The 16375-nt window shown below is 41.7% G+C and overlaps 1 protein-coding gene across 6 annotated transcripts in view; it reads right to left on the reverse strand.

The window, feature by feature from the left end:
* Znf462 (zinc finger protein 462) overlaps positions 1–9201 on the reverse strand; it is a 133366-nt gene extending 124165 nt beyond the window's left edge. For 4 of the 6 annotated variants that reach the window (XM_023565538.2, XM_003470913.5, XM_023565537.2 and 1 more), the window contains exon 1: positions 6064–6842. The gene's annotated coding sequence lies outside the window, so the exon portion shown is untranslated. Of the gene's footprint in view, positions 1–5410; positions 5695–6063; positions 6843–9136 lie in introns of those variants that run through there. The other 2 variants (XM_013153458.3, XM_063261246.1) reach the window with 2 other exon arrangements.
* Between the last annotated feature and the right edge of the window lie 7174 nt (positions 9202–16375).

Below are 16375 nucleotides of genomic sequence, written 5' to 3' on the forward strand. Positions count from 1 at the left end.
CTTCCCATAGTACTCTCCTATTGTTCATGGTTAAATATTGCTTGTGCTGTCCAGTCATTTTAATTATGACTTCATGGATGGTGGGGAAGTAGTAAGCCACTGGTTGACAAGAGAAAACTGATCTCCAAGAAGATACAAGGAGGACACACTTCTGAATGACTACAAAGAACCCTTGAAAATCTCCATTAACTGTTTGAGACTGGGTTTCACCCTCTCAATCACTCATCAGTATTACAAAATGGCATCTCTGAAAGAAGCCAATTTAAATCTGTCCCACATTGCAAAACAGATCCTCAGAGTCCAATTCTGGGCACTTTTGTAAGCTGCAATAGACCCAGACAAATTTCCAAAGAAGGGCATTTGAAAAGGACTTCCAAGGCCTAGAAGATAGAACAAGAGAGAAGAATAGGAAGAATTAAGAGAAATGCATAGCTACAAAACCAGTACTAAAGCTTGACTAAAGAAAAAAAGAAATCGCATGATCAAAATCAGTCTTTGGATCTATGACTGAAACACACCATACTTAGCCAGGAGTCTCCCAAAATGTTAAATTCAATGAACAAAATCCATATTCCTGTCCCAGTGTGTATGCATGACAGTGGTTTCTCAGAGAGCCCTGGACTCTCAAGAGTACAGCTGTTTCACGATGTGTCAATCAAGAGCAACAGGGTGGTGGAAAGGTCACTGCTGCAGGCAGACCTGACTTCTAGGCCTGGTTTTGCTAGAGCTGAACTTTCTGACCCTGTTCAAGTCATTTCATGTCTCTGTTTCCTCTTCAGTAAAATAAGGGTATAGAAAGAATAGCTGAGGTATATTATCTCTTTAGGGCCTAAGAGAAAAATAAACACCTAACTTCTAAATTGCAAGTTCTACCTGGCAATATTAAACACATTTTGCTTCCTTCACTTGTCACCAACGATGTACACATGTGTCCATTTTTCAATGATTTGCATGTTAATTTCTACTTGGGAAATAATATTTTGGATATTATCCCAAAATCTCAGCATATGCTCCCTGTTCCCTAGTGTTCTTTCGTATTATACTAAGTGCTTCTTTTCCTTTCTTCCTTTCTTATTTTTTTAAGCAACCTTCCCCAAACTAAGAGTTGTGCTATTAAAAGAGCTTAGAACTTCCCATTTCCTTGCGAGGGCTAAAATTAAACTGTCCATTCCTTAGGGCCCAACATAACATCTGCCAGATGTCTTGGCATATCACACAGGAGAGGAATTTACTTCTAGCATTATCTACTCTCTTCTGTTTTCTCATAATCAATTAATAGGTCACCAACACTTAACTAACGTTTCTCCCAAAGCCATCAACTTCCTAAGTATGTGACTCTCACAAGATACTCACTTTCATAAACACACAAACAAGCTGATATATTTTTCAGCTCATTGGATCTTACCCACAAATCCTGGCAATCTTTTCTCCTTACTTATTTGTGCATTTCTGTATTTTCCATACACTAAAGCATCCAGTCATACACTCATGTCAGACCCTTTGCAATCTGAATTCATTATTTATATTTCTTAATCTATGAGTGCAGCAGTATGAAATGGCATTGCTCTTCTCCAGTCATGAACTTGAAAGTGTTCCACATAGCTTTGTCAGTTTTGTGTCCCATGACATAGTGAATTATCAGTCTGAAAAAGGCACCTACTACAAAGAAGTACAGTAACCTTAACCAGGAAATCTCAGCATCAAGGAAATATATAAGGCAAACCAGACCCTATTAAACTCCATCACATATAAAACAGGACTTTCCTGAGCCAACCTTATTATTCCCTTCATTCAAGAACACTGAACTAGAGTACTTTAAAGCCCATTAGTAGAGTTAGCTTTTTTTCCCTCCTATCTTTCAGAAGCCTCATTAGGAATTGATATGATTTCTTATTTTGGTTTATTTTCCTCTCTAAAAGTTGTCTCCACCTGGAGGAGTGGGGGGCACAGAAGGATGAGTCCTCAGGAAATACAGTCAGAGAATCAGACTGACACAAAATCAAGAAGAGAAATATTGTGGAATATGAAGATCTTATATGGCAGTGTCCATCATAGCTTACATATGTTGCTTCATTAAGATTTCTGAATTCTTAATTTCATTAAGATTGTGAATCATTTAGTAGTATGGCAAAATTTTGCATAGTGAGTCTCATGAACTTGATGTCTTAAAAACAAAAAGGATCATTAAGTTTTGACAGCAAATGAGAATGTTCAATCTGACTCTCTTATTTCTCTCATGGTGAAATATCCAAAACCCTTGTCTCAATTCAAGTATATAGTGCTCTAGAAAAATTCAAGAAATCATGCTTTTAAGCAGTTTGGTGCTTGCCGTGTTGATGAAGTGCAAAAGCCATGGTTATGTCTCTTTGGTTACCACTTAGAACACATTCTCAAACTCCAAAAGGCTTCTTTTTCCTCCAAAAAAGCTAATCTCTAACACCATCTATGAAGATGCTAAAGTTTCTAGTTGTAATATTAAAAATTCAATGAGTCAAAGTGATGGACAGGCAATCAGTGTGTCATGTTTTCCCCCCACTGAGATAAGTAAATAATCATCTCTCCTGCTAGTAACAATAAAGATACCATAAAAGTTTGTTTCAAGATCAACATATAGTGTATTGGTTTAGATAAATATAATCAGATGCAAAATTATCTGATAATCACTTTCCCAAATAACTCTCTTTATCCACCACATCTGATCTTCCAAGTTTGAACACCTAGCATCCATACATGCCTTAGCAAATTTAAATGTAACAGTGATGACATTCCTCTTAAGAACAAAAGTAATGGTAGCAAAAGATAATATTCAAAAATGAAGAATGAAAGGTATGGTTGCAGATGACATTTTTTTTTAAGTGCTCTTGGAGAGGCTTAGATTTTCAATAAAGAAGCCAAGACCCAAACAGAAACGTTTTTAAATAAGCATACACATCAACTGAAAACCACCTATCTTCTTCATCTATGAAAATAGGGTTTTACTTTACTGACCATGGACAATTATCAGCTAAAGAACCATGTTTCCCATCTCCTTTCACACTCCTCAGAAGAACAATAACCCTCAATTAATGACACAACAGTTTGGTTTGAAAAATGTGATGTGGTCATATATGGCATTGTGCATTTTCTGAGTGACACTGCTACCAGCTACTCAACAGAATATAATTACATCTGGAATCAAAAACCACTTCAATATGCACAAAAACATGTACACATGGGGAACTTCATGCACAATAATCTGACACATAATGAGAAAGCAAAGAGAAAAAAGCTGGTGCAAGTCGCTCACCAACATGTTCCTTATTTCTGTTGAAGCTGGTACCTTTCTGTATTTCTCCTTAGTTGAAACCAAGGTCTAATTAGCCCCCTCCAAATACCTTAATTGGTTCTGAAGCATCTCCAAGTTTTCATTTCACTGTGGAGCGCTCCTCACCTATCTTTAATAGTCCATCTAAAATTCTTCCAACATCTCTCCTTATCCTCAAGATGGCTACCTTATCTAATGGAAAAGCAACATCTTCATGGTTGACTTTTATAAATTCCTGAAGCATTTTAAGAGTACTTCTTTAAGTCAATTACATACATTCTCTAGAACTAATCTGTGAGGAGCTCCAAATCAGTGTGTGGGGACTGGGGTAGAACTGGGGTCCTTTTTTCAAATCACCCTCACAAAATGTCTTCCTACAAGATTAATAAATTCCTCCGATTAAAAAGGTGAAGACACTTGGACATTAGATTTTCTCAACTGACACAATTTGTTTCCATAGTGACATTGTTAAGTTAGACACACTGATATTCTTGAAGACTTACAGTACTTGAGAAGACGGGGAAAAAAATAGCAGAAGAGGGAAAGGGGAACAAAGGAGCTAAAAGGAGGCCTAACATACAAATGGAACAACCTGAAGAAAATATAGAACCTGGAGAAACTGTTGTCAGCCTGGCTTAGAGTTCCTCGGAGATCCTGCAGGAATATTTTTCTTTCTTTTCTAGAATTTTTTTTTCCAGAAATCATATCCAACCAGACAATAAAGTCTTGCAAGACCTCAAACATGATGATCACCAAGCCCGAGAACTCAAAGAAAAAAAAATCTCAGCTTTGGACCACCACCATCTGCACAATGAGGAAATAACATTTCCTAGTGACTTTCAGGAGACCAGGAGCAGCTTTAAATTGTGAGAAGACCTCAGTGGAAATGTTTAAGGTTTTGCTTTGCTTGTCCTGAAGGAGGTCAAAGCCCTTTAGGTCCACTCAGAAAGAGAAAAAAAATTCCAAAAGTTTACTTTAAAATGGAAACAAACGTCTCAATAACTTGTGAAAGCACTCCTTGGGTGGCAGAAAAATCTGAGGAACCCCCAGGACCCCTCATTTCCTTGCATAATGAATAGAGTGAGGAACCACCAGCAGGTCTCCCTCTGGAGAGGGAGAAAGAGGAGGCCAGCAAGTCTCCTCCTCCAGCCATCACCAGCTGAGCTTCAAAATGGAGACATCCATAATTTTATAAACACTTCTCATCTCAGCTTTGTCTCCTGGAAACCCGCTCTCCTCCATTTTCTGGTGGAGTTACAAGAAGACACGGCTTACCTGACTCAGTTCCCAGCTCTCAAATCAAACTAGTCACTTCCTCCAAAAACCTGCAAGCAACCTCCAGAAACAAAACCAAAGCATGCCAAACAGCCAACACAGACACTCAGACACTGCCCCGGGGGACCTAGGAGAAAGCCCCAACTGGTTGGTCTTTCCCCATCCCAGTCGCGTGCTTAAAAATGAAACTTTTTTTTTTTTTGGTTGGGGAGGAATATAAAAGGAACTCTCCAGGCAACCTCCCTCCTGCCTCCCTCTCTGTAGATTAGAAGCTACAATGAAAAGAAAATGAGGGTTCCTTCAGGAATGGTGAACAGCCTGGAGAATGAACGTGAGAAGGAGCTTTGTGTTTTGGAGTCTGGACTGGAACCAAAGCAGACAGCTTGCAAATGGAGGACAGGGAGATAAAGAAAGGGAAAGAGAGGGGCTGCTCCAATGGGGGGGGGGGCGGCTGCGGCTTCCCCTTGTGCCTGGAAGGGGGGCAGACCCCTGGGAACCGCACCAGGAGTGAGACGCCCCCCCTGGCCTCTGCCTTCCTTTCTCTCGGCCTCAGAGGAGAGCCAAGCGTGTGTAATGGCTTCTCCTCTCCAGAAACCGTTGTCCTCCTCCACCAGACGCTTCTGAACCTCCAGCCTGGAGACAGCTCCTCAGCTGCTCCTCAACCTGCGCCGCCCCCCCAACCACCCTGCTGCTAGCCTCTCAGCTCGCCCACAGCGGCGACAGCGGCCACCCCCCAACACACACACACACATACACATCCCGACCCCGCATCCCAACTTCGGAGAGAGGGGGGAGAGAGAGAGAGAGAGAGAGAGAGAGCCAGCCAAATACCTGAGGAAGAGAGGGGTGCCAATCCGCACGGCTTTGCCATCGGGCGGGGGACAGGCAGACAGGGGGGAAAGCAAGGAGAGAGGGACAGAGAGAAGAAAGAGGTCACCCGCTCGGGTCGGGGCGCTCGCTCCGAGTGCTCGCTCCCCTGACCCTCGCTCGCTCCCGGCCTCCCGCCCTCCGCCCCCCTCTCCCTCTACTCCTGTCCCCGCGCTCCGAGCATCCGTCCTAAGCCTCCAGCTCTCTTCTCACTCATCTTTCATTTTCTCTTCTCTTCACAGAACTACACGAAATTAATTAAGCCACAGCGCTCGCCTGCACCCCCCCCCCGCAGAAGGAGCAGCCAGCAGGAAAAGCACAGCCACCTCCACCGCCACCTTCTCCTCCTCTTCCTCCCTCGCTTCTCCTCCTCCTCCTCCTCTTCCTCCTCCCCCTCCTGCTCGCCCTCCTCCCCCTCCTCCTCCTCCTCCTCCTCTCTCGGGCTCCTTCTCCTCTTCCAACAGCCAGTCCATGCACGCAGGGGACTCCCTGTGCTCCCCGCTCCGCCAACCCTCCTCGGCCGAATGAATGAGCGCGTCGGCGCCTCGGCCGCCCCGCGCTCTCCGCCCCGGCGCACTCGGACCACCCGGAGCTGGTGGTTAATTGCAGTAACTTACAGAAGAAGCGTCCCGGCCCCGGGAGGTGCTTCGGGTTCTCCAGCCCCACCGCCTCCTCAGCCTCTTTCTCTTTCTCCTCTTCCTGCTTGGGTTATTGTTGTGGAAGTTGTTTAGGAGTCTCATGTGCTTCTGCCGGGTCTCAGCAATGGAGGATCGCCATCTTCCCTGCCTTGCTCGGCTCCTCAGACTCGCTGCAGCGGCAGATGACCTGAGATATCCGTCTCTCTCTCCCGCTCCCTCTCTCCCTCCCTCCCTCTCCCTCTCACTCTCTCCCCTCTCTCCGCTCTTCTCTCTCCTCTCCTCCCTCTCCCTTGCGCGCTCTCTCTCTCCCTCCCTCTGTGTCTCTCTCTGAATAATGAGCAACCAGAGGGAGAGAAAGCAAGACAGAAAGAGAGAAGGAAGACAATCTTCTCCTGCCACACAAAACGCCGGAGCACCAGGGGGTGCGCGAAGCCTTTCTAATAACAACAACAACGTGCAGGAGAGAGGAAGGGGGAAAAAGAAAGAAAGAGATGGGGAAAGGGCTAGAGAGGGGGGAGAGGGGCTGAATTATCCAAGAGCTGGAGAAGCGCAGAAGGAGAAGCTGGAGGAGATGCTGAGGCTCTGCTGCGGTCCCCCCTCCCCCCCGCCGAACCCCAGAAGGAGGCAAGGTGGTTGCAAAGTTAAGGCTGGGACATTGTCTTTGTCACTCAGAGCAACACAGAGCCAGGCCAGTGAGATGCAAGAGGAGGAGGTGGCGGCGGCGGAGGAGGAGGTGGTGGAGGAGGAGGAAGAGGAGGAGAAGGAGGCAAAGGAGGAGGAGAAGGGGAAGAGGGAGATGAGATGAATAAAGACCTGCGGAGAAGGCGGTGCGAGGAGCGCGGCCGCCGGGGCCGAGGCGTGCGCGCTCGCGTCCCGGAGGCGCCCGGCAGCCCTGCCGGCCGAAGAAGCCCCCAGTGTGGACCCTGCCCCGCTGCACATAGCGCTCCCACCGTCAGCCCTGCCAGAGGAGCCCAGCCCCGGCCCCACAGGGTCCCTCACATGCATCCATCTAGAGGCCAATCTTTGCAAAGAGCAGACTCGGGGAACTGGAGGTTTGCAAGTCTAAACCCAAATCAACCACGTGGGGCTTTTTAATTCCTTTCCAGCTTGCGGTGTGAGTATCTCCAGTGAAAAGCTCAAGTTGTCCATTACTGGCACGAATTTTGAAGTCGTCTCCCCCGAAATAAAGGCTCATTGTGCGTTTAATTTCTTTCTGATATAGGAAGCGGGGGAAGGACGGGGGACGGAAACAACCCATCATTTCGAGTCTCGGAATCACCACTTTCTTTTCCTAACTTGTGAAATGTTTTGACGGCGCACCAAAAGGGGTGGGGGCTACTTAAATAACTTTACACCCTCCAGCCCCACGTTGTTTGAGCTTTCTGGCTGATCATCTATAAAGGCTTGGAAAGTAACAATCAGTTCTCCTAATGATAAGGTGTCATGTTGAAGACAAGAGAGCCAAGATGAAGCTTTCACACCTTGAATTTTTATTTAGCGTAATGTTCCCCAAATCGTCTGAACTATCGCTTTGCAAGAGTGGGTTTCTATCCCCTCGCACCAGGTCGAATGTCTCCCAAGGCTTTAATTTGAGGAGGGGGGAGGGGTCTGGGGAGACTACGGTATCAAAAAATCAATGCAGCAAGTCAGGAGCAATTGAAGTTCAAGGGCATGGGCTGGCTGTACCATTTCTATTTCTCAGATCCTTGAGTTGGACATCAACAGCCTCGGGAGAGAGAAACACGCAGCGCGCGGGGCAGAGACCTTAATTAAAGTTTCTTTTGTCCGCGTCTGAATTGGGGGATGTCGCTGGATTCCTTTGCATTGAGGAACGCGCATCCGGTGAAGGCGCGGTGTTGAGGATCCTGGGCAAGACCGTTCTCTCCAACACGCGTCCCCTCCCTCCCCCGCAACAGTCCGAGTACCGGCAGATACACCCGTAAACCCGTACAATAAAGGAGGAAGAGGAGACGCGCGCAGAGTTGGTTCCCATCGGATAGCGGGCTTTTATAAACAGGTCCGAAGCCTCATTTTTTTAAAAATGATTTTTTTTCCTGATTGTACATTCCCGGGCAGAATCTCGCACCCCGAGGCAAGATTTCACCCCCTTCCAGTCAACACTTCCTGCCCTTTTCTCCTCCCACTCACATTGAAAAGCTCGGGAGCCCTAAAAGGGTGTTGATGGCGGGGGTGATAAATAAATAAATAAATGACACTACGCGTGCGGTGGAGAAGAAAGGAGGGGGAGGGAGAGAGACGAGAAAAAGTAGGGAGAGGGGAGCGGGGAGGAGAAAGGACACGGGCGAAAGGGAAACGGGAGCCAGAGTGAGAGAAAGAAGCCCAGAAGACGGTGAGGCTGCTCTGCAGAGGAAAGAGCCTGGCTCTGTGCAGAACTGGGAGGATTCCCCCTTCCAGGTGCCCCTAGGGACCTGGGAAGTTCTTCTGGCCCGAGCTCCTCCCCAGCGGGACCCCGGGGTGTCTGAGCGGTGGCCGCGGCTCCCCCATAAATTCCTCGTGGCAACCGGAGGAAGCGCGCCAGGTCTGCGCCGTCCCCAGTGTCCCGGCTGATAATTTACCTCTTTGTCTTTAATAAAAAGCTGACTTTTCTTGTCAAGCTCTGCACCGGGAAAATAACAATCGTATTTCAGGTTGAAAGCTCCTATGACTGCCGGCTTTTCGGAGGCTGCGATAAAAATCTTCATCGACGTGAAGGTACCTTCTGGGCAGGCTTGGGTCGGAAGTGCTAGGAGCGGGGCCGCCCTTCCCCCGGGGCGCAGCGAGCCGGGCGGTGGGGCTGGGGCGGGGGTGGGACGCGGCGAGGTCAGAGGAAACCTGGAGTTTCCAGGCTCCGGGGGCACCCGGGGCTTCCCGCAGTCGGGGAATGAGCCCTGGGGAGGAGCCTTTCCCGGGAGCGCGAGCGCGCCCCAGCACGCCTCCGACCTCGTAAACCCACTTGGCAGAGACCGGGGAAGCCGCTGGCGAATCGACTGCGGTGAACTCAAGAAATTAACCTGCGCTACAATTAATCGGGCTGCCGCCCTTTCAGACTCACCTCGAGCGACCGAGATAGAGAGAGCTCCCGAACCGGCCACGGGAGGACCTGGCTCCACCCTCCCGTCCCAGAAGAAGAGGACAAAAAGGGGAGATGGACTTGGAGATGGCCCCGCCCTTCAAACGCTCCAATCCTTGGAAACCAGACCTCCTCTCCAAGCTTCTACGTCTAGAAGGGACAAAGACAGCCAGGAGATCCAGAGGCTGATGTGGAGATGGTGGCTTCTCGGGGCTGCTGGTGTGGGTCTGTGGGGAAAAGGCACAATCCATTCCAAGCAGGGCTCCACAGGATGATCTTAAGAAGACAAGTCAGTCTTCTGCTTCAGGAACAAACTGACTTCCCAAAGCTGTAAGGCAAAGTATTGCAAAACTCCTTCACATCCCTGCTTTTTCAGTGTGGCAAGGCTAAAATTTCAATGGGTGTCACACACATTATTGTACACTTTTAGAGGACTCTAACTAAAATAATTGAAAGAAACTAAACATAAGGGGGGTTAGGGTTTGGTGGTTGGTTTTTTATTTGGAGCAGTTGTTCAAGGGATAGGAAAGCGATTGGAAAAATGTGAGCCAGGACAGGGAAAGAAAGTGCTGTGACTGAAGGTTTTAGTGAAAACCTTAATAAACTTGACACTTAAGTAACCGGAGTTACGCTTTGCCTTTCGCAGGCTATTTAGATAAGCAAGAGAAAGTTCACACCTCCTGCTATTTCATTCCCCAAAAATATTCACAAAGATACTGCAAGCCTAGTTGGTGGGTTATCTTCTCCATCAGGAAGGTTAACGTTTAAATTTTTTCATTAAAATGGAAACGTCTGAGTTTTATATACAGCCAACATAGTGAAGGCATTCTCATAGAAATATATCAACTCCTTGATATTTACCTTTTGTATCCTACCTATGTTATTATCCTCCAGGGTCAGATGGGATTTCAAGGCTTTATTAATGTTCCAGGGAATAAGAATATGTTGAAAGTCTGGACTTTCCTTTCCCTTATCATGGGTGACTGGCGTACAGACTCTTCATAAAGAGAAATTATGGCTCATCAAAAGAGTGACTTTATGAGCATTAATAGAATAATAAATCTTGAATTTCAGTTCAAGAAACAGTGAAGTCCTATAAGCAGAGTGACCCATGCAAATATGATCCACTTACTTGCCTAACACTAGCAGGAGAGGGATAACCTATAAATCATTTTGGTTATTAAAGCCTCAAGGAAGAAAGGCACCCCTCTTAAAGAGAAAGTGTTTATGACAGGAAAGGGTTTCTCCTAAACCTGCAGGAAGGACTCATGGGAAAAATGAGACTTGATAAAGACTCCATTCAAGGCATTTTCAGCTGAAACACATAGAAATGCATAGATGATCTGATGGTGTAATTTAAATAGTCACAGCCTATAGTATAAAAAAGAAAAGGTCCCCCGGCTTCCTGATAACCGTATCCCCCCCCCCAAAAGTTCTAGATGATAGTTCCTCCTCTTCCTAAATCTAGCTGGAAGACTATTCAAGCCAATGATTTTAGCAAAATAAAGACAAGGTGAATGCAGAATAGGGCTTTTTCAGAAGTTTTTAATTATTCCACCTTTAAACATTTAACCATATTGTCACACATCTCTTGCTGGGACTTCTCTACCTATGAAAAATTCTTCGTAATTCAGTATAGTTCTTTCACGATTTGAGTTTGTGAGTTTCAGAAAACAGGCACGTTCGTGACGGCAGGGCACTAAACAAGTTTGTGATTTTCAATGGGGATTTATGTTGAATTCTTGATACCTTTATTTTGCCAAAAACATTGTCTTTGAAAAGGTTTTCTGAAAATTTAAAATTAGATAATTATAGAGCCCCATTCAAATTTAAGGCAGTAAACTCACTGGCATACTTTCTTTCTGATCTCATATAGAGAATTCAATATATTTTCATTACTCATATTTAAAACATATGTATCTGGTTGACTAACATCCATGCTTAGGGAGAAGAAACTAAAAGAAAAGGTAGATGATTCCTAGCCTTTATCAGTTCTCAAAGGAAGAGAAATTCTAACAATCTAAACTTACTCTGTATAAATATTTGTATATACAACTTTAGATACCAGAGAGGATGTTTCAATAATAATATTCTAAATTTCAAAAGAAAGTCTTGTTCCCATGGACAGAAGTAAAATTTATGCTTCCATCAAGCTGGTTACTATAACATGAAACATGTAATATCCAACCATTGAGTATTCCATCAGCATTTATAAAATGCTGCCCTGAGAGCTGAACACAAGTGATACAATGATGAATGAAAGATGAACTGAAGCCTCTATGCATGATTTACTTCATGAACTAGCTTCAGAATCACATTTCTTGGTTATAGAACTTTAGTTTTTGTCTTACTCAAAAGCAATGCAGGAGTTTTGTCAGTGAGGAGAATCTGGTTGAATATTTTTGTCCTTACCAGCAGTTATTCAAGAAGAGTATTTTATTAAAATAAATTCATATTCATATATTGATAGCTCATATCAAAGGTAGCTCATATCTTGACTTAACGCATAATTTAACATGAATTTCTTATTCAAAGCAACCTTTTAAAAATATAGGCTGTTGATATAACTAAGTAGTGGAACACTTTCTTAGCATGTTCAAATACCTATGTTCTGCGTCCAGCACAGAAAACATAAATTTTCAAAAAAAAATCAACTTTAGATTGACTCTAGTTCAATTAATCAAAATTCTGAAGACTCAGTTTAATGAGTGCTCATTTCTAGAGGCATCCCTTCCAGCAGAGACCTGTGTTTCTAGATTCCTACTAGGCAAACTGATGAATCAATTAGAATACAGAGCTTCAGAGGCTGTCAACTCTAGGACCTACATCTCTATGGCACTTTCCCAAGCAATCATTTTCAAGCCATCTTCAAGATTCAAGATGGCAAATTGGCTCAGTGCTAGAGTTCTTGCTGTGGATGCACAATGCTCTGTGTTTGAAATCTTCAAAATTCTTTGCTTTGGGTTTTTTCTTTGGTATATGTTTATATTACTTTTCTATTGCTTTCCTTTGATATATTTCTCTATTTCTTTCTGTCTCTGTCTATCTATCTATCTATCTATCTATCTATCTATCTATCTATCACCCCACTCAATATTGCAATTCCACAATTGACACTGAGCTACATCCCTGACCCTTTTTAAAGTTTTATTTTGAGCTAGACCTATCTCTTTAGTTGCTTAGACTGGGCTTCAACTTGGAATCCTACCTCATCCTCCAGACTACTGGAATTACAGGTATGCATCCCCCAGAGTAGTTAATATTTTTTATCCATTTGCAAGAAAATTGTATTTATCATAAACATTCAAATATAAACCACTTTATAATTTAAAAATATATTTAAGACAAAAATTACATAATCTACTTTTGGTAAGAATTAAAAATCAGCACAAGCCTTTTAAATTCAATTACACAGTATATACTAAAAGTCCTAAAATGCTCACACTTTCATCTTTTTAATTCTTCTCTTAAATTTCCTGAGGAAACAGTCAGAAGTAGAGGAAAGATTTATGCAATAAATGATAGAAGAGGTAAAGTAAGTGAATATACATGATTAAGAAAAGAGAAATGGTTAAGCAAATAATTCATTTTCATTATGTCATATTAGACAGCTTTAAATTGTTTATGAGAATTTTGTAATTAAATAGAAAAATGGCCTATTATTAGTTAAAAGGCCTACATACAAAATTTATGATCATGGTTTTTTTCATAATACATTCCCAAAAACTTGTTAAAACATGTATTAACTGTATATTATGCAGTTAGATAATAATATATAAAACATACAAATATACATTATGTACATTTGCTGTAGAGTCAAGTTTTTTTAAATTAACTGTCAATTGTTTTTTTAACTGTTAAAAACATTAAGTTAGAACATATGTTTATATATATGATAATAAATGCTTCTAATAGTATATTAATTCTGCTAATAAACTAGTGTAGTAGTAACAACTTTTCACATAGGTATTTTAATTTGTTTTTCATGGGGATATACATAGACAGATAGGAGTGGGGACATAGCTCAGTGCAAAGGTCCTTGGTTTAATACCTAGTATCGCTCTCCAATATCACACATATAATATATATAAACTTCACTTGTTGAGGATATGGAAAAATAGATCCTATAATTCTCTAATGATGAGATTATGAACAGTTTCAACCTTTCTGAATATATTAAAAGTATTTAACCTTAAAATTTAACTTTTAGTCATTGATTTGAAGAAATATTCATGACTGTAATCAAATTTTATGTAAAAAGGGATTATTGTCACATCAGTACCCTATAGTAAGTGATTGGTTTAAGAAATTATGTACATTTATGTAATAGTTGTATAGCTATCAAATTCTTTAGGAAATACTAAATGATGTTATAATATGTATGTGATTTTTTGATAATGAAAAACAAACTTCAAAACTATATAGTATCACCTATCTGTAACTATGTACATATATTAGGCACCGAAAAATATTAGAAAACTATAGATAATCATAGTTTTAGTAGTAGTTTTTCTGAGTAATATCATTTTTAGGTGATGTAATTATTAAGTGATGTAATTATGGGACATATATACTATATATATATTCTATATACAATAAATATTTATTTAACTCTGGCTTTTCAGATTTTTAAAAATTTCAATAATGTAGTCTCATTTGCAATAAGAAAAATTTAGAATTTGCCAGCTTAAACTACTATGTCATAAATCCTGACCAGATTAAATGTTTGTCTAATTTATAAAAGGAATTTTAACTGTGAGGTTTTGTTAATACTTGTGTCAAACACACACACACACACAATTTTGAATTTTTCTATATTTTGGTTTCCCAAATAGGCTAGACTCAGAGTTTAGCACCTCCAGTGAGAGTACACTTAGTACAATACCAGGTTTACCTGACGGTGCCTCCCAACGCCAGTCCTGGACTGGTCACTTGTAGAGTTCACGTTAGTGCCCATTTTACCACAGTCCAGAATCCACATATATTCTCTCTGCCTGCAAGGTTGCAGTTTGGTTTCTCAGCAAGTTGCTAAGAATAGTGTTTAAGAGAAGTTACACTTTGGTTATATTTTCAGTGTCTCAAATGTTCCGTAAATTTGTTTTTTAGTTTCTTTCTGATGTTTACACTGAACATTTGTTCATTTCAAAGAATAGGCTTAATGTAGGTATTCATTTAGAATAAATGAGACATTTGTTTAGGAAAAAAAAAAAGACAAAAGCTACACCTAGCAGCAAATATTTACTGATTAATTTCTAGCTCCTGTTGTTATTAGTGATGACCTTGCACATGGTCTTCTGCATGCTTTAATGTTGCATGCAACATTTTCCTTATTTGCAAAGGAGGAATATGTTAAAACTTTTAGAATTGCTATGGGAGGGTTCCAGGAAATGCTTATAAGGCACAGGGGGCCTCAGGATGTAGCTCAACTACTAATGCACTGCCCAGTCCCTGGGTTCAATCCCCAGAACCACCTTTAAAAAATAAAAAAGTAAAAAAAAAAAAAAAAAAAAACTGCAGGGAGGGAGGGAGAGCACGGAACATGGAGTTTTGTAACTATAAACTAGCACAAGCTATGTCCTCAAATCTTTACTGTCAGGCAGTATAGATGAAGCTTTAAATTTGGAATCAAGACAAATATCCAGTCTAGAAAATCAAAAGCAGACTATGTACCCATGATAAAAGAAAAAATCCAAGAGTTTTTAAACAAATCAAAAGACCAATAATCATGAAAAACATTTAAAGTCAAGCATAATTAATTGTATCTAAAATTTTCCATTACTACCATTATTTCCTTGCTACTTATTAATTCACTTTGTCACTTTTCAAAACTGTTTCAAACGTGGCACTAGGGCAAAGTGTTCTGGCAACTGGGTCAAAATCCTAAAATCAAGAAAATTTGGTTTACCAATAGCTCAAATTTTAAAAACAGTTGAGTATACTTAGAAAAATCGATACTATGCAGAAATTGTTATAATAAATATAAATAAATAAACTACAGCAAAGAGGAAATATTTTATTTCCCTTTATTTTCCTGTGAGTTGTATAGACACCACTGTTCATTGATCTAGCTTCTGGTCAGCAGCGTTCTGCTGGAGCACAATTTGAAAACCACTAATCTATTCCAGACGAGGAAAGGATCTGAAGGAAAAGTGATTTGCCCAAGATTAAGTAGCAAGCTACCAAGAAGTTAAAATCCAAAGTTACTCCTTCCCTTCCCACGGTCATTTACACAGCACCAAGGTTGTCTATGCCATCCCTGCAACAGAGATTTCTGCAGCTGGTCTTAAAATGAGTTACCATCTTTCCTACCTCTTTTTCTTCTCTCCTTTGCTTTCTACCTTCTTCCCTCTCACTTTCCTTTCCCCTTCTTTCCTTTCTTTCTTTTCATAGTTTCCAAAAAGTGAGACCCTACGCTTTACATGGCCAGGAATGCTTAACAGTTTAGCTTAAATTCTTTTGATGATTTTTGGTTCTATCATCTTTTTTTTCTAGGGGATTACATTGTCCATATACGTATCAATATCTTCTGTTCCTTAGAAATATTTATTCTTTTTTTTTTTTTTTTTTGTCTTTTTCATTTTTATCGGTACCGGGGATCGAACTCACGACCGCCTGCTTGCAAGGCAGGTGCTTATGCCGCTGAGCTAAATCCCCAGCTCCTAGAAATATTTATTCTTACCCTCCACCTTTTTTTCCCTTCATCTTTCAAACTAAAGTGATTTTTGTTGACCCAGAAGCAAAGAAGAAAAAAGACAAAGGGGCGTATGATTTTTTATGTGGAAATTATAATTCTACTTTTAATTTATATCGGGATATAAATGGTGAAACAGTCCTATTCTGTATATCAAGGAACATATGCAAGAAAAATTGATTCTTTTGGACCTTCTGCACTTATTCTGTATCATGTAGCACTCACAAAGGAATTATTCTATTATTGAAAAAGGAGGTCGGCTGGTGTTCTCATTTGACTTACTATGGGGCAGAGAATTTGAAATTAGTCAGGGCTTTCTAATGGCAGGAACATAAGATTACAATATCAACTTGGTAATTAAATTAACTCCATGGATACTAGCATGGACTGATGAAGGATCTGACAAGAAAGGAAGGTAGCAATGGTGTTTCTTAGTGTTTCACTTGACCGAATAGCCTACAGTCAGGATCTTGTCAACGATCATGTTCCATTCACTGAGAAGACGGCAAAACCCAAGTCACCTCTTGCTG

Source organism: Cavia porcellus, unplaced genomic scaffold (assembly GCF_034190915.1).
Source record: "Cavia porcellus strain 051 isolate PalLab524CR breed Dunkin Hartley unplaced genomic scaffold, mCavPor4.1 scaffold_1, whole genome shotgun sequence".
NCBI classification, from domain to species: Eukaryota; Metazoa; Chordata; class Mammalia; order Rodentia; family Caviidae; genus Cavia; species Cavia porcellus.